This window comes from Cupressus sempervirens, chromosome 1 (assembly GCF_028749045.1).
Source record: "Cupressus sempervirens isolate cs-2001-9-10 chromosome 1, ASM2874904v1, whole genome shotgun sequence".
In the NCBI taxonomy this organism is placed as follows: domain Eukaryota; kingdom Viridiplantae; phylum Streptophyta; class Pinopsida; order Cupressales; family Cupressaceae; genus Cupressus; species Cupressus sempervirens.
Window position 1 is genome coordinate 355,958,789 of NC_143118.1, and position 19,253 is coordinate 355,978,041.

The 19,253-nt window shown below is 37.0% G+C and overlaps 1 pseudogene; it reads left to right on the forward strand.

The window, feature by feature from the left end:
• The first annotated feature begins 4,864 nt into the window (after nucleotides 1–4,864).
• The window catches only part of LOC149577714 (glucose-1-phosphate adenylyltransferase large subunit 3, chloroplastic/amyloplastic-like), a 44,615-nt pseudogene continuing 30,226 nt past the window's right edge, over nucleotides 4,865–19,253 (forward strand).

Consider the following 19,253-nt stretch of genomic DNA (forward strand, 5'->3'; position numbering starts at 1 on the left):
CACTACTATGTGGCGTATCATAGACAACACCACACCAACTAAATTCACACCTAATCAACAATCCCTTAGTGGTAACCTATTTCAATAGAAATTTGGTCACACAACCACCAAGATCTAGTGCAACTGATACAATTTTATAATACAAATGTACAATTCAAATTGGATGTTGGAAATAGATAAGAAGTTTTGGAAAGAACTATATTGCACTAAGAGATTGCATAAAGTGGCCTGCATAGTCTTGAGCCCAAATTCATTTGCCACTCCTATAGCATACATACAAATGAAATACTAACATCAAGTTCTAATACCAATTGTAAATATAAACCGAGTAGAGAAATGGAAGAAAAATTAAAAAATGAACAAAACAAAAGACAATTTATAGTGGTTCAACAATTGCCTACATCCACTCTACAAGTAGAGAATCACTTTATTAATGTTTAACCAATACAATGAAATACATGACTGCACACATCCATTTATAAACTCTCATACATGCTTCAAGCCAAGAGCCATGAGTAGAAAAATAGTCATGTGATCATTGAGCTTTACATTCCCAACAATCTCCCACTTGAAGCCCAACTGGCATAGCCATGCTTTACAACATTTCTTGCATTTTCAATTCTTTACATCATAATTAAACCCAATGAAAATTTACATTTTTATAAGCTTCATTTCCAAAAAATTTGAATCAGTCTTCTCCAAAATAAATTAGAACTCATAGCACTTAGAAACATAACATATTCAACCAAAAAATGAAAACAATTTCCTCTTTTTGCATGAACTCCATGCTACAATAAACACTTAATGGATCAAATAAGGTCCTTGAATCAATGTGTTTCTTATGCATACCCTCCAATTTATGTAGGAGCATCGAGCTTGGATTTGTGAATGTATGGTTTGCAGAGTTGGGGATGTGTTCAAGGCATACTAGGGAACATGTTCCTAAGTGCTCATAATGTTTGGAGTAATCATGTTTGTGTTAGAGCCATTTTGGTGGCTGTTGGTAATGTGTTCATGATTTCATGGATAGAATTTGGAAATTATTTTTGTGAGTTTAGATCCATGGGAGTTGGCTTATGTGCTCTTAGATTTGGATAGTTGGATGACACATGGACCTATGCCTAAGGGCATGTACTTTCATGTTCTCATTTAAGTTAGCTATGCTTTTTAAACTTGGGGCTTGTCCTAAGTGTTATTTAATTTAGTCTGTTAGGTTGACTTGTGGCTTGAGAGTTTATTTAATGTAACTTGCTATGCTGACTTATGGCTTGGTTTAGTATAATTAGGGGAGGTCTTGTGATGTCTAGAGTACTCATATTGAGCTCAACATGAAGTAGCTGAGAGGAGAAAAGTTTGCAAGAGCTAGTAGCTAAGTGTGGGCTTGGGAAATGGTAAGGTTTCTTGGTGGCTTGTGAGCATATGTTTAGATCTTTCTTGGAGTTTCTATCATATTGTGGTCTAGGCTAGCTAGTGGTTGGATCTTGCAAGGTCTTGAAAAACTATTATTGTAATTGCTTTTTATTCGCCCATAATCCAGAGGGCCACACAACCGAACATCTTGGATGAAAATCTTATGATTATATTATAAGAATTGGTGTTGTTTTGGATATAAATCTCTGTGTTATTGTTTATCTTCCATTATGTGGTTATTTTCTAGGGGCTAGGACATCCCCTTTGGGGATTGTCCTACCTTGTACTGCATCAATAATACTGTCAATCCCATTTACATATAGTTTCTCACCACTTCCATCATACTTGACAACCTCAATAAGCATAGGACTATCCTTTCACTCAATTCTTTTGACATCTTTACCTTCAATTCCAGTTTCTTTATCTCATATGGACTCTTAGGTTGCACATTTTTCCTCATCAATTCCTAACTCAACAAGAATTCTATGGAGCTTAACCAATTCCATCTTTAGCTATTTGTTTCTTCTCTTTTTTGAAAACTCCTCCTTTTCACAAATTTCTCCTTTTCTTTTCCTTAGAGGAAATCCACTCTTTTAGCATCAAAACCTCCTCTTTTAGAGTAATGATTTCTTTTTTAAGGCAATCCTCTCGATTCTTGGTCTCTTTGTTCTCTTTTATCTCTTTTCCAACTACACCGACAACTACATTAAGAGTTGAGAAGGTAACAAACCCAACTTGCTCCTCCAAATCCTTCTCTTTTGTCCATCTATCCCATCAATGGACATGATGTCTTGACACCATCTCTACTCAATACTCCACCATGGCTTTGATACCAATTGTAAACTTAAGCCACGAAGATAAAAATAGAAAATGTTCAAAACAAGAGACATAATGTATGGTGGTTTGAAAATTGCCTATGTCAATTCTACATGAAAGGAATGAATTTATTGATTTTTAACCAATATAATGAAATACATGATTGTATATATCCATTTACACACTCTCATACATGCTTCAAGCCAAGAGCTATGAAACTTCAAACAATCATGTGATTGTTGGGCTTCACATTCCCAAAATTTTCAACTAGATTTCTCTAATATGTCTCTGATCATGTTTGTTAGCTTCCTGTAAACAAATTCCCCACTAGAAAAGCACCATAGAGATCATCTTTATAGGTGGTGTCCAAAGAAGTGAGTTTGAGTTTTTTTGATCCATTTTTGTTTTGTCTTAATGCCTCTACATAGATAGGGTCTTAAGACATAATATGCTATATCATTGAAATAAAGATGAACCAAATTTGGAGGAACATCCATTGAATTGAGCTTCTCTTGAAGATTTTATATAGCTGTAAGATGTGATGCCATACAGGGTGTGGAAAACTCAAAACCAAAATGGTTTTTGATAAATCGTTTACTACTATCTAATAATTGTGGGGCTTACCACCAGCTACCATCAATGTCAACACCTATCTAAAAATTAGAAAAACACTATATTATGCCCGTACTAGGGAAACAATATGGACATTTCACACCCCAAACTAGAGTCAAGGGTAAGAAGAAGGTTGTAATAAGTTGTGTTTGGGCCTAACTCCTACGAAATGAAAGCTCTAAAGTATGCTCATGAAGTTTTAAGGACTCATAGAGATAGAGCACAATCCAACGCTGATCGATGTACCTGAAAAAACTTGAGAGGGATCTGAAATCTCTAAACAGATAGTAAAATATCCCTCTAATCTTGTAGTAAATGGGACATTTGAAAAGAAAATGAATCTTGGATTCTACCTCAGCTAAGGTACAAAGTGTGCACACCCGATCCTCACTAGCAATATGGTGATCGACCTAGATCTGGAGTGTGTGTGAGCCTAGCCTGAAGGAGCCAAGGGAGATACACAAGGCGTGTGTCAAACATATGTGTAAGTGCTTAGGGAAAATAATAATCCCATTCCAAATATCTAAGAAGTGCTCGATGTAGAAGGCCATCCTCAAATATAGTCCTACTAGAGGATCCACCTAGGTCCATATGATATATTGCCTATAAATGTCAAGTTTGACATGCCCGTTCAACTCCTACCGAGAGGGGAGTAGATGAGCAGGAGTGTCTAATGAGAACTGGTATGGAGGGAAATGGTCAATGTTGATCCCAACTGAACTCAGCAAGATAGTAGCCTAAGCATACCAACAGTGGGCTCTAGTAGCTATATCAGACTCTACAATAGCAACTGAGGAGTAGTAGGCTAAGTAAGGGTATTTGTGTTGGCCTTCAACTGAGTTTGCAAAACCACGAAGATGGTGGAGAAACTAGATGAGTTCAAAAATGGCTACAAGCCTAAATGGGTGAGCTCCAAACTCACTTGAAATTATTGTTAGTGTAGTTTTTTATTTTTTCCTATTTTGCTAGGTTTTTCCTACACTTTTAATAATCTCTCTTAGGTTAATAAAGCATGTCTTATTAGGTGAATGGTTGCGAGGTGTCACCTTCCTACATGTGAGCATCCATTAGCTATCTTGGGAAGATACTTTGCTATCTTTAATCCGATAGATGGTTGCTCCTCATTGGTTGGTGTTGCCACCTCCTCTCTCTTCCTTGCCTATATAAGCATGCTACCTGGCTTGTATTTATATCTCTTATTTTTGCATCCTCTTAATGCTATTTTGCTTCCAGCATTTGCATTACTCTCTTGGAGACTAACTCTATGATGCTATTTTGATTTTGTATCATTTGCATTCATAGTTTAGATATTTACTCTTTGCACTAGTTTTCTGGGTTATTAATCTTTTCAGATTCTAACATGGTATCAGAGCTTTTCTATGTGCAAGAGTAGATTTTAGTTTCCTTATTTGAGAGATTTGGGGGGGGCAAATAAATTTTATTGCAGTTTTTTGAAAAATGAAGTATGCTCTTCTCTTGCATCTTTGGATGATCCTGAGAATTAGAAAAGTTTTGACAAAAAAACACTTTCTGGGTTTTGTTTGCAGCCTCGAAAAACCATCTGGGTATCTTTTAGATTTTGCATGCAAGCTATATATTTTTCAGAATCGAGCATGCAAAGCTACAGCCATACCCCTCTCCGTTGGCGGTCGCAAATTTGAATGCAATTTTTCCTCAAATCAGGGGATCAGCGAATTTTTGGAGCACTTTCAGCCCAAACAGACATCACCATTAGATCCGGAAGGCCGTTTGCAGTCAGGATTCATATAAAAGTTGTCATTTTTGGAGACAGAGCTCCGCGAGGCAAAAAAATTTTGGTTGCAGGCACTTCCGTACGGATGTACGGATGATTCGGCATTTAAAAAAAAATTTAAAAATTTAATTTGCAGCGCACACCGCCGAGCGGCCACCACCGCGCCACCCGGCGGCCGCCTGCGATCCGTCTGCTTGACCGCTCCGCCAGCGTCAGCAACCTCCGCCCGCGCTCAGTCCCGGCTCCGCCCGAAGTGAACATCTCTTTTTCGCTATGTCGGTTGCTGAGCCACTGCCGCTCTATTTTTTTTCCACTGCCGCCACGGGTTCTGCAACATCGGCCTCAGACGCCGCGACGCCCGCCACCAGCGGTGCCTCCTCCTCTGCGAGCAGCTCCGCCAGCGCCAGTGATCTCCACCCTCTGCTGCTCTGCCTGCTATCAGCGACAGCTGTCGCATCCAGTCAGCTTTTTTTGCTGAGTCAGCGTACTTCGCGGTCTTCTGCACAGTCTGTACGTGACACATGGCATGGGTGTCACGTGGCACATTGCCACGTGGCCCATGCCATGTCATCTGCCGTACTGCCACGTGGCATACTTTTTGCTGTGATGGCTGATGGGCCGTCAAACATTTTCCCGTCGAATGTTGACGTCAGCGGTGTGTCATCATCCTTGCTTGCACTCTCCTTCTATTTGGTTTTGGACCTACTTGTGGTTTTTTGGCCATAACTTTTGCATACGGAGGTATTTTTTTGATCCGAAAGAAGCGCCAAAAAGCTGGTTCTGAGATGGAGATGCTAGTATAGGTGTTTTTGAGTTTTGATTCAGTTTGGTTGCCTATTATGGCAGTCAAAGCTGGATGTTCTATTTTGCACTCCGGGAGGCGTATCTTGAGCTTCTGATCTCCAATTTTGGACTTCTTTATATTGTTGGAAATCTCTTTCTATGCTCTTTCTAGTGATGCTAGTTTTTGTTCCAGATTCTATTCTAGACACATCTTATTCAGTGTTTTGCATTTTAGCATTCTGGTGGATATTCTGTTTGTTTCAGCTCCGGAGATCGATTTTGTTGCTTTAGTTGCTTTGTTTTGGGCTTTACCTTCTGTTGTTTCAGCCTTATGTTTTTTCTAATCATTGTTGATATTCACTGTAAGCATCTTTATGCAACACACTGAGATAAAGTGCCACTCTTGCGTTTTGGGATCCTTTTCATCATTGTGATTCGTTGTACTCGCACTATTATATAAAGTGACATGGGGGGGATAGTTTTTTGTTGCTTATAGGCTCTCTTTCTCTAATTCCTCATGCAGTGTCAATGACACATGCCTTTATTCGTGTTTGTACCTCACTCTCGATGATTTTGGCTCCTGTGTTGTAGGAGATTTTTGGCCCATCTTTTCAGCTACTTGTCACCTCACCTACCTTAAGGGGAGGTTATATTGTTGTTCTATGCTTCTTTGGTTGATGGTTCATGCCTTCTATTTCCATTGAGGTTCCTTTGGTTGATGGTTAGTGCCTTCTATTTCCATGGAGGTTCCTTTGGTTGATGGTTCGTGCCTTCTATTTCCATCGAGGTTCCTTTGGTTGATGGTTCGTGCCTTCTATTTCCATGGAGGTTCCTTTGGTTGATGGTTCGTGCCTTCTATTTCCATGGGGGTTCTATAGATCAGCATTTTGACAGAGTTTTGTGGTTCTTCATGCTTCAGTGATGCTGCTTCTTCATGATCACTCCTTGTTCCTATTTTAGGGGACAATTTCCCTAGCGAGAGACTTCTTCAGTTCTTCACTAGGTTCTTACCTCTTTTTGGGGGAGGGTTTTTCCCTTGTGTTTTTCTCTCTTTCCCCACTTTCAGAGGTTGCATCTTCTTGCATTGTACTTGGGTACCTAACATGGCCTCGTTCCCAAGACCCATTTCTACATCCACCTAAGCTTTGCTTATGGGGGGGTGTTAGTGTAGTTTTTTATTTTTTCCTATTTTGCTAGGTTTTTCCTACACTTTTAATAATCTCACTTAGGTTAATAAAGCATGTCTTATTAGGTGAATGGTTGTGAGGTGTCACCTTCCTACATGTGAGCATCCATTAGCTATCTTGGGAAGATACTTTGCTATCTTTAGTCCGATAGATGGTTGCTCCTCATTGGTTGGTGTTGCCACCTCCTCTCTCTTCCTTGCCTATATAAGCATGCTACCTGGCTTGTATTTATATCTCTTATTTTTGCATCCTCTTAATGCTATTTTGCTTCTAGCATTTACATTACTCTCTTGGAGACTAACTCTATGATGCTATTTTGATTTTGTATCATTTGCATTCATAGTTTAGATATTTACTCTTTGCACTAGTTTTCTGGGTTATTAACCTTTTCAGATTCTAACAATTATACTATGGGGGGTAGATCTGTGACATCTGATAATCTAATGGAGGAGTAGAGTCTGGTACTCTCGATCATTGCCCAATTCAAGTCTAAAAAGGAAGGACCCCAAACCATTGCACCAAAGAGCACTATGGGTCTTGCTAAGGAATCTAGGAGGGATAGCTTACATGATGTGTCTTGAAAGTGGTGGCTAAAGCACTGTCTCTTGAGCATGACAAGGGAACCCAACCCTTTACTAATCCGAGGCTAAATGGTTGATCTCAAGATGAAACAAGATTCAAAAAACTTAACCCCAAGGTATGTGTAAGATGATGCTATCTCAACTTTCTGACCCTAGAAGTGAAAATGGAGATGTGAAGTCTTCAAACCATCGAAGACCATAACACAAGTCTTCTCATGGTTCACGACTAGTTGTCTCATGTCACAAAAAGATGCAAGTCTATCCAAAATCCTTTGAAGACCCTTAGGAGAAGAAGCAAGGAGAAAAACATCATTAGTAAAAAGAAGGATGGAGATCAATACCTAGTGTAGATGATAACCATCACCTAGAAGTGAGGAGTCACTAAGAAAAGCCTCGAGCTCATCAATGTAGATCCTAAACAAGGTGGGTGAGAGAGGGTAGCCTTGATTCACCCCAATGGTGCTCTAGATAGGACTTATGGATCAAGTGAATAATGTGTCTCGATCAAGAGTCTAGAAAACCAAAACAAACTACTTTATTAAAGAGTGTAGAGGGATAAGGGCCCAGGATCATGATGTCAAGCTTGAAGAGCTCAGCCTAAAAACCCTCCTCATCAGCCACCCTACTACATCTCATAAGTCTAATGGCCTTGTAAATGTTGGATGTGGAGAATAAGTGACAATGAGGGAGTGGGCTGGGAAGGGGAGCAAGCTGACCTAGGATATCATAAAATGTGGAGACATGAAAGGCAAGGAGGCAAAGGTTGGGGGTGGACTGGTGTTGACTATGTCAAGGGAACATGATGTGCCAAAATAACTTGGGATATTGAATAAGCATGTCATTGAGGAATTTTCCCTATAAATCAATAAATAATCGCTTCTTATGGTAATGAAAGCATTTATAGGAGAGTCGTAAATTGGTGAAAGTGAGGGAATGAGTATCAAAAGCCAAGCGTAAGAAGCGGTGGAAGGTTTTAGAGGCATCATCAAACCACTAGTTCATGGGACAAGTATTTTGTCGAACAGATCTGGGAGTGCTGGGAATGGAGCGGTGAGGGATAGAGAGGAGAGTTAACTCCCAAATTGTGGTAGCTAGTGATTGAAACATGATGGACACTTGACTGTGATCCATGAAGCTAGCAGGGTAGAGGAATCTTCTCAAATGGAAAATGAAGAAGTCTTGATCAATATCCTCAAAATAGAAATGGGTAAGGGGGTGGTTTTGGGAAGGATGACTAGAGATGGGTGGTAGAGGGTGGGAAGAAATGCAAACCAAAAGGCTAAGGATGGCATGATCTACTAGGGGAAGATGAGAGATAGTAAAGTTTTGGATGGAGGGGAGGAAAGAAGCAACAATGAGGATATAATCAACCATGCTTGTACCCCCACTATGAGGCCAACACATAAAAATATTAGAACCCAGGAAGCAAGAGAGGCCATTCAGAATCACCAGATCGAAGGACTCACAGAGCTGGAGAAGGTGATGACCATAGCAAGTTAGAGGTCCATTGTGATCCTTGGACAAACATTGGAGCCCCATACTAGTAGGATCCCTCTCAGTAGTACAAATCAAGTTGGACCCACACTCATACTGGGGGGTCTAGAGATCTTTAGTCTATGCATTAAAGTCTCCTAAGATGATGATGTCATCCATACCCCTTAACTCGGAGATGCTCTCGAATAGGTTTGTAAAAGGGTTCTCATCCTCAAAATTATGAATGGCATAAGGTGAGGAAGTTAGTGGAAAGTAGTACATGACAATGAAGATATCTCTCTAATGGTGACTGGTGCTACCAACCCAGATCCACATAAATCTAGCCTGAGAGTCAGAAAGAACCAATGTGGTAGTATTGAACAGATCATCTTTAATCAAATAAGCAACCCCACTAGAACTACACACACCACTTGAAGTGTGAACCTCCTCTCTACAAAATGAAAGCCACTGATATCCTATGTAACTTGGAAGAGGTTGAGCAAGACTCACCTAAGTCTCGATAACAACTAAAAAATCAACATTCCCAACTACATCATGAATTAAGCCTAGCAAGGGCCATAGGGAGCCATTGCCATTCCAACAGTTGACAAGTAGAGAGCCAATGGAGGGCTTATTCCTAGCCAACTGTTGGTGCTTAGACCATCATTTGGCTTAGGTATGTCTCTCATCCTATCCCTTGGGAGGTGAGTCATGAATAACTGCTTTTAAATTACTTATTATTGCCCATTTCCTGTTACTCCTTGCTTCTACCAAGAGGCTCCTAGAGTGCTTTAGTTTAACTACCTATGATTTTGTGAGGTCCTCATTAAGAAATATCTTTGTGGGAAGAAGGAAAAGCTTCTTCTTTGCCCTAGGAGCTTGTAGTCCATCAGCTAATGAGAGAAACCCAATAAAAAGGGTTTCATCATGAGCAAACCATGCTCTATCTAATGTAATATCAGGAATACCTAGTTGCTCACTGAGAAATGAGTAGCCTATGGGGAGATGATCAATAGAGGATGAAGGAAGACCTCTAACCTAAAGGTTGAGTTCCTTGAAGTGCCTAACCCAATCCTCTGCCAACTTCTCTTGGACAATTTTTTCGACCTCAGGAAAAGGCGTAGTGCTAGAGTTTTTATAAGTGGAGGCCCAAGTTTTTATTTGCTACTCTATTTCAGTCCAAAGAGATGTTTTTTTATTAACAAGCTCTATCTATTGTCCTTTAGGTTTCCCATATCCCCAAAGTATTCGATAATTGAGTTGATATCTTTTGTAATGCCTATTGTTTGTGTGGTAAAAGTTTCAAAGAGGTCTTGGATGCATCAAGAATTAGCCACAACCTACTAGTTCAAATCATTCAATGATTGAGATAGGGAGTGTGTACTGTCTTGGAGAGTTTGTTTCACTAATTCTTACTTCTACAACTGCACTAAGAGACCTTGGGAAAATGCCGAGAGAGAAAGAGTTGTGACTTTCAAAGCTACATTATCCTTCTTCAATAATGTCAAGCAGTCAACTATCTGTTGTAGTGTTGTGGGATTGGGTCGAGGCTCCATGATTCAAAATAGTACTACACAATATATGAATAAAAAAATCTAATCATTATATTAATAAACCAAAGTAGATACTATACCTGACATTCTATCAAATAGTTCACATACAATCTTGTCTTGCAGTGGATAATCTACTTGCAGAAGTATTTTTTTTAAACACTTGGGCCTCAATCAGAGAAACCACCAACAACTTGCATACCAACCCCTCTAGAGTATAAAAACTCCATTATATCCCATTTAACATGGCTTAACCATGAATTTAACCTATAGAGGGAATGAGGCACAAACTAGAACCTGCAACAGCACAACCTTAGATCATGGCATCTCCATACCCAGGCTCCTTGTCTGTTCATTGTAGATCCCCATAGTTAGGTCTTGAGAAAAAGAAAAAAACTAATAAGCGCTACTATCAGATGGACAGTATGCCATGGCTACTAGAGCTTTGATCAAATAGAAAAATTCACCAAATTTCACACCAGTGGTAAACTTAGAGAGGTGTTTTTGGCACTGAATAAGTTCCACTAGAATAAGAAAACAAAAATTTTCTAACTGTTTTGCAGAGGGTTGGGAAACTAGAACTAGAAGTAGAGATAAACGTTCATTAAGGTATGTATTAGCTGATTACTCTACATTAATTTTAAATTCATTAAGTAAACATATACCATTCACTGATTAATACAATCATGTTAGTGTCTCTATCCATCATATCATAACTAATCATCAATTACAAGTTTAATTCCCGAAGTTATCATTAATAATACTTCCTTTGAACATTACATTAAAACATGATATTTTTTTCCTTTCTATCATTCACTTAGATACATCATAGCATAACTATTCTTAAGCTCATTTTTCTTTTATCCATCAATATAAAGAGATACTTAAACAAATACCATTATTGAAACATCTTTTAAATGCTCTAAAATAATACAATGTGTTCACTTTTCCATTTCCTTGCTCTAAGAGCTACCTTTTGCTATTTATATTGCTTTGAAATTGAATTAAATCAATATACATAATTAAGCCACACACTTATCACTCCTTTTAGTATATTATATTTATATGAATAGATATACATTAGTACACCTCAACATAAAATAATATACTTGAAGATAAATTCCTCAAAGATCAGTTTGGAAGAGAAAATGAACAAGGAGCATTCATGAGACCACAAACAATTACTTGATAAAATTAATCACTCAACCACACATAACCAAAAAGGTCCACTCCTCTGAGCTAGGATATAGAAAAAAAGGCCCACACAAGAGGTGACAACTAGGATTTTCTGTGAGCCATCACCCTGATCCATCATATCACATCTGATACATTATATTGTGACATGTTATGACTCGATATGTTGAGACATTATTTGATGGATTGTACATTATCTATACTATTTATGTCATGTGACATTTTACTTTAAAAATGCTTAATTATGTTATTTGAAGTAAAATGTGTTGGCATGCATTATGATGACATATTTCAGTAAATGATTCAAAATTATGAATATGTTAAATACTTTAAGTATGCAAATAGCAATGATTAAATATGTGTTGAGAAATAAGAAAGGTAATTTAAATGAAAGTTTTAATGTTTTGATCAATCTGATTATGCAAATTTAGTTTAAATATGAATTTGATGTTATCGAACTACTAATATTCGAATTAAGTGTGCAAGATAATTAACCATGGAATTAATCAAAGAATCAATAACTGACCCTATGTGCAAACTGTAAGACTAAGGTTTAATCTAATAAAGTGATTCAAACCTCGTTGTCAAGTGTTATGGGCCCTTGCTTTTCAATGCAAAATTGATTTTGTTTTGATGAAATAAGGAGAGATAAGATAATATAATATAAGATAAGATAATTTATTAATTTCCAACAGGAGACCACAAATGGGTCTAAAGGACTGAGAATATAAACAGGGGCTAGAAGGTAGGAAGACCACCAAACAGTGTCTGAGTACAACAAAACAAAATAGAAATAATCATAACAAGAAGAATAGAAAGAGGAAAAATAACAAAAGGGGGATTACAAAACCACAAAACTAGTGGTTTGTAACAATGAAAAAGTAACTCAAAACAAAAGGATAGCTAGCTGTGTGCAGAGAAATTTGAGCCCAATGCTGGGTGGAGAAAGAAATAGAAGTTTATGAGATTTGGTAGCCTTGGAAGAGGCATGTGATTTTTTGTTCTTATTGACATCTCCTACCTATAAAAATCCACCTTCTCCCAAGTCATAGATTCTTTATGAAACCTTTTGTGCATACCTTTGATGGGAATTATATGTTTAGTTGGTCATTGTGATTGTTTTCTGAATGTCACTTAGTCAGTTACTAATTCTCCTAGCTTGGGGTGAGGCCTCCTTGAGGCCTAGGTTGAGAGGTGAGCTCTCCATGGTTGTTCTTTTTGTTTTGTATATTATCTAGATAGGTTATCATGATGGAGAAATCCTATTTTTCTTGGAGCACTAATGGTGTTCTTGATGTCATGTTATTGGAGGTTTCTCCATTGTTATACCACCTGTTGAATTACATATCCATGTTAAGAATGATCATGAAAGAGATGGTCTAAATGTTGTAATTGCAATATTTATAAATCAAACATTTAGTTATTGTATGAAATAAGAAAGTTATGTGATCAAGTTTTATTAAACTATAAATCACATCTCACTTTCAATTAGATTGCTTTGTAAAAGTTCGAGTTGATAACTCTCTAAATTTCTCAATGAAATCTTCATTTTGATTCATTGTATTTGAAAGCTCTTATTATAGAATATGGATAAATGAGTTATTTAATTGATAGATTCTATAATTCATCCTTTAAATCTTGCGAAAAAAATCAATATTCAATTTAGATACATTTATCTTACTTGCATATTGAAACCTCACTTCGTACAAATTTTGTTAATTCAACAATTGTTACCTTATATTGCATTGTTTATAAACTACCTAAAACTACTCCTAATTTGAATACCAAATTCAACATCAAAATTATCCCTACAATCCACTCGAGAGAATGAACCAAACATTAATACCATATCATGCTAAACATTTCTATGGGGAAACCTAACACTTTGAAGGAGAAAAGAGAGCTTACAATTTTTATCTAATTGAGAGAGCCAAAGTTACTCTTTGGAAAATGTATGGAAAAGTATTAATTCTCATTGCAATAGAGAATTTTCCTTAGAATCTATTATTTTCCTAATAAAACTTACTCAAAAATTCCCCACCTAATAAACTTTATGGTATAACTCTCCTACTTAATTCTTACTAAGGATAACTATTCAAACTTATATATAAAATAAAACAAAATAAAATTACACTTGATGTAAGGGAGGAAGGGACACCCATGCAATCTCACCCCCACCTCATACCTTCAAATTTGTGCGCAGGTATTGATAGGGAATGCAAAGTTCTAAATAAACAAAAGAAAAAACTTGCAATGTATTTTGTTCCTAACTACCCCTCCCCTTCCCAATGTTCCTCTCCATTTCCATGCATTGGGAATCCTTTTTTCCTACCATACGTACATCTTACCATCCCATCACCTTGCTGATGTGGGTTATGGAAAATGGCACATTAGAGAGCATTTATTCAAATCTTGACCTTCCCCTCCCAGTCTCCAATGCATGCCATCCTGCACATTCCTCCCCAACATACTCCCTTGGCCAATTTTGGGAAGCGTACTAGCTACATGGGAAAATGTGATTCCACTCGGGAAGCACATATTTAGGGTTTGAGGAGAACTCGTGGCAAGTGGACCACTTGGGTGATATGTCAAGTAGGTGGTTAGGTGTTTAGATAAGTTAGTTTATAATTAGTGTTACTTTATAGTTTTTTTTTTATAAGTTTTGTATTATGAGATTAATGTTAGTAAATAGGTGTTAATGAAAATGTTTGTTTTCCTTTTTAATATTTAATTATATTAAAATGAAAGTGTTAGGTGTAAGTAGGGTTATGTTAGGAAATTTCTTTGGGTTAGTAAAGTTTAGATTAGTTAGTAATCTTTACTTAGTACTATTTTATAGTTAGTTGATTAGTTTTAAATTTAGTTAGATTCAACTTATTAGTAATTTTGGTTAGTATTTGCAAATAAGGATTAGTATAAAGGTGACTTTTGGAATTAGGTGTTTTAAAATTTGTAGGGACAATGTTAGTTGCTTAGGTATGTAACGGTGGATTAATAATGTATTAAAAGGTAGTAGTTCATAAGAGATAATGGTATATGATTTCATGGTAAGGTAATAGGTATGTCAAAGTCAACTTAATAACATATATTTAAATGTATTGTTTTAGTTCTAAATGGTTAGATTATATTCAGGACAAAGAGCTAAGATATTGCTAGGCCAACCTATAAATGCAGTTCAATATGTATCTATAATTTTAACTTGTAAAATGAATTAAGTAAAATTGTATTAAATTAATCTAGCCTAACTCTTCATCGCAATAAAAGTGATCCAACCATTATTTTACATTTAAACGTGAAACTATAGTCAATCAATTGAATCATTCAACCTTACCTAGGTTTTCTTGTAGCACTGGAACCTAGGGTTTTGAAAACCATGCAATAGGATGGAATACCTATTTTTGTATCCTCATGGGACATAATCTGAACTCAACTATATACCTAGACCTGGTAAGTCAAAAACTTATTGTACAGGTTGTTATCACTCTTCTGCATTTTACTAAATGATAGTCTACATGTTTATATGTTAACTTGGTTGAATTTACCCCCTTTAAAAAAAAATTGTGTTTTTTTTCCTGAAATTTTGGGCATGACATTTTGGTATTAGATCATCAATTTCAACACTAGGAACCTAAACCCATTACATTTTAACTTTTTCAAAACTTTAGCTTTTGTGAAGGATGCCTCCTGCCACACAAAATGTCCAATGAGGTAGAGGTCGTAGAGCTACAGGTGGTTGGGTAGAATAGGGGGTTGGAACACCACCTCCACCACCTCAATCTCTACCTCCACCAACACCATCACACATTACCCTAACTAGGATATTTTGGATGCCCTCCAAACCTTGATTGAAGTAGTTTAGTAGAGACTACCACCCATAGTACAACTCGAGCAGAAAATTCCTAAAGGGAAAGCATAGGTACCTAGAGGAGGCATGGAAGATGATAGAGAGAAGAGTATGATTCCCCCACCAAGGCAGTTTGAGGGATAGAGCAATCATGAGGGTGAGTCAGTGCATTAGTTAGAACCACCACTTGATAGACCTCCTAGATATGTAGGAAATGAGATCAAGGAGTTGACATGACTCCATCCACAATTGTTTTTGGGCTCCAAAGATGGGGTAGTAGCAGAGGCTTTGTTATAGAGTGTGTAGTGGTGATCTGGATTACATCCTTATGGGAGTAATCTAAAGGCATGACTAGCAGTCCATTTACTATAGGAGAATGCCTCCAATTGGTGGCAATAGGAGGAATCTATAGGAGGAGTGAGGATTGACACCCTTACATGAGAGACATTTTTGGCCAAATTTTGTGAGAAGTATCTTTTTCAACACTTTAAACAAAAGCAGATAGAGGAGTTCCATTCTCTACAACAAATGGGCCTCATAGTAGTCCATTATGGGAGTTAGTTCCTCAAGATCAAACTTTATGTTGAATACATGAAGGATGAGATACTACAGATCCATCATTTCATCATGGTATTTGATTTCTCTCTCTAGGGTACAATCCTCTTAGCTTTCCCTACTACTTTTAGATGAGTAGTTGAGATAGCACTAGTTACCGAGGATTCTTAGGGTAGACAAGAGTCTCAGGATCGGTCTCAGAACTGAAACTCTACTCAGTAAGTAGTTAGGACAATAGAGACCCCCCTTGGAAAGGGAATTAGAACAACTTAGCAATGTCCTTTAAGGGTGTACTCTAGGTAGAAACCATCACAGGGATATTAGGGCTCTAAGCCCAAGTAGTGGTAGTCATATGGTCCTAAATAGGATCAGAAGGCACAGGCCTCAGAGTTACAGCTAGGTTACACTAGATCTAGTAGGACTGGAGGTCTACAACAATCTAAATCATAGGGTATATAGGTTTATACCCAGGGACTATGCTACACTTATGGTGGCATGGATCACCTAGCTAGAGAGTATTCGTAGTGGGGTAGAAGCAAGGAGTTGGGTCTCAATTTCATGGAAGTTTGAGGATTGAGATCATTTAAAAATGGGTACTCATTTTAGGCTCAAGCACCTGATCCTAAATTTAAAAAATAGGTAGTCGTTTTTAAAAAAATTGGGTACCCATTTTTGAAAACATTAAAAAATTGTATTTTTTAGAAATGGGTATTGTTTTTGAAAAGTTAAAAATGGGTACCCATACTTATTTTTAAAAATTAAATTTTTTTTTTTTGGGGGGGATTTCGTATGTTGATTTGACATTTTCAAAATGGGTACTCATTTTTTGAATTTCAAATAATGGGTGCTTGTTTCTTACAACATTGGGTGGGATTTTTTCTCCCACCTTGAATTTTGGTTCGAGATAGGCTTGGTAAGACCAAGCCTATGCATTGACCTCAAGATTTGGCTAAGGCATTGAACAAACAAATTCACACCTTGCCATAATTTTTAGAGGATCTTCTCAATCAAATTTTTTTATGAAACAAAAACCCATTAGAGCTCTAACTGTCCTAATTTTAGAAATATACATTTTGTAGTGCTATGATTTTATTTAATACTTTTGCATTATTTTTTAATGAACGTGGTACCTAAATGTAAAATAGTGAAGTTCACTAAAACTTTAATAACTTTTTTATTTTATAATTTTTCTTAAATCAATTTATATGTCATCAATATACATACAATTCTTTTGAGGTTAAAAAAAGATTTTTTGAAAAAAGTGAAATTTTAATCAAATTATAGTTTTCATACACAAGAGGTTTTAAAATTCGCCTTTGTAGCCAATTAATAACTAATAATAAAAGAAATATTCAATAAAAAATTAAGGAAAAATATTGTCATCAATCTTAGGTGTATTAGGTAACTCTCTTTAAAAGAATTTACAAAAATTCATTTATTTGTGTCAAATTATGGTGTCCGTACACGAGTGTGGTATGGTTCTAAAACAAACATTTTTAAAAAGTGGTTTCTAAAGATCCATAGTAAAAAAAAATCCATCATATGGCTACACAAATAAATTACATATTCAAAAACTAGATTTTGAACACTAAAAAATTTATTTTTAAATTTTTTTATATTCAATCTCTAAATGCCTCAAATTTTGACATCAATTGATAAAAAATTTCAAAAATAGGAAAAACACTTCCACTTTTTGCCCAAAAGTGAGATCCAACTTCTTGCACTTACCCAGGGACAATCAACCGGTGATCAGAGAGGGGCCACCTCAGAGCCTACAGTTTGTGATATGGGTAGATCCCACTTGTGGCCGATAACTGCCAGGTTGAGCATCAGGCCATAGTTATAGAGGCCATAGGTATGATACGAGGTAGTATGGTTGCTATTTTATTTGATTCCATAGTGACTGACTCCTCTATATCTTCATTTACAATGGAGCATTGCGGGCTAGAGGCAGTTAGACAGGATGTTAGTTGGGAGGTAGAGTTAGCCTTAGGAGCCAGAGTGTTAGTTAGTTCCATGGTTCAAAATTGTCAAATTCAGATTGGAGACACGTCCATGATGTTTGATCTACACATTAACCCTCTAGGTTCATATGATATTGTCCTTGGTATGGATTGGCTTTATGCCCACAATGCCAAGATGGACTGTCGATAGAAGAGGGTAGAATGTGTGGATAAGCATGGGATTTCTAGAGTGATCTCCAAAGTGTAGAGACTCGTATTTCTTCGTATGATTTTTGCTATGCAGCTTAGATGGTGCATGCAAAAGGGATGTCAGTTGTTTGCTATCACCATTAGTAGTAGAGAGAAGGATTTAGAGGGAGAGCCATCCCTCGATGATTTTCCTATTCTGTAGGAGTTTGCAGATGTATTTCCTTCAAAGCTCCTTGGTATGCCTTAACCCAAAGCAGTGGATTTTCACATAGATCTTGTGCCAGGAGTCAAGCCAGTATCGAGAGCACCATATAGGATGACTACTCATGAGCTCGATGAGCTAAAGACTTAGTTAGAGGAAATCTTAGAGAAAAGTCATATTCAACCTAGTGTGTCACCTTAGGGTGCACCAGTGATCTACGTGAAGAAGAAGGATGAATCACTTAGGTTGTACATTGATTATAGACAATTGAACAAAGTAATCATTAAGAACTGATACCCACTTCTCAGGATTGATGAGGATGGATCACTTAGGTTGTGCATTGATTATATACAATTGAATAAAGTAACCATTAAGAACTGATACCCACTTCCCAGGATTGATGATCTCTTTGATCAGTTACAGGGTGCTCGAGTATTCTCAAAGATAGATTTGAAGTCAGTTTATCATCATTTGAGGATTTTGGAGAGTGACATCTATAAGACTATATTCCATATGAGGTATGGTCACTATGAGTTCACTATGGTACCATTTGACCTTAATAATGCTCTGGTTGTATTCATGAGCCTCATGAATGGAGTATTTTGCACCTTTTTGGATAAGTTTTTATTTGTATTCCTAGATGATATTTTGATATATTTTTATGATGAGAAAGAGCATGAGGAACACCTAAGAAGGGTGTTGCAGAAGTTGAGAGAAAACCAGTTGTATGGTAGCTTATCGAAGTGTGCATTCTTCAGACCTGAGATACATTATTTGTGTCATGTTATATTAGGTGATGGAGTCTTAGTAGATCCATAAAAGATTAGGGCCATCATGGATTGGTTAGCACCCACCAGTTTCACTGAGGTGAGGATTTTTATGGGATTAGCAGGATAATACCAACACTTTAGTGCAAGATTCTCTAGATTGGCACACCCGATCACGTCTCTTCAAAGAAAAAGGAAGAAGTATGAGTGGATAGAGAAGTATTAGAGAGATTTCAAAGAGCTCAAGAGAACCCTCACAAGTGCATTGATCCTTGTAGTGCTAGATCCTTCTGTGAATCTTGTGGTGTAAACAAATGCATCTTTGAATGCTATATGGGAAGTCCTTATGCAAGATGGATGACCTATTTCTTAT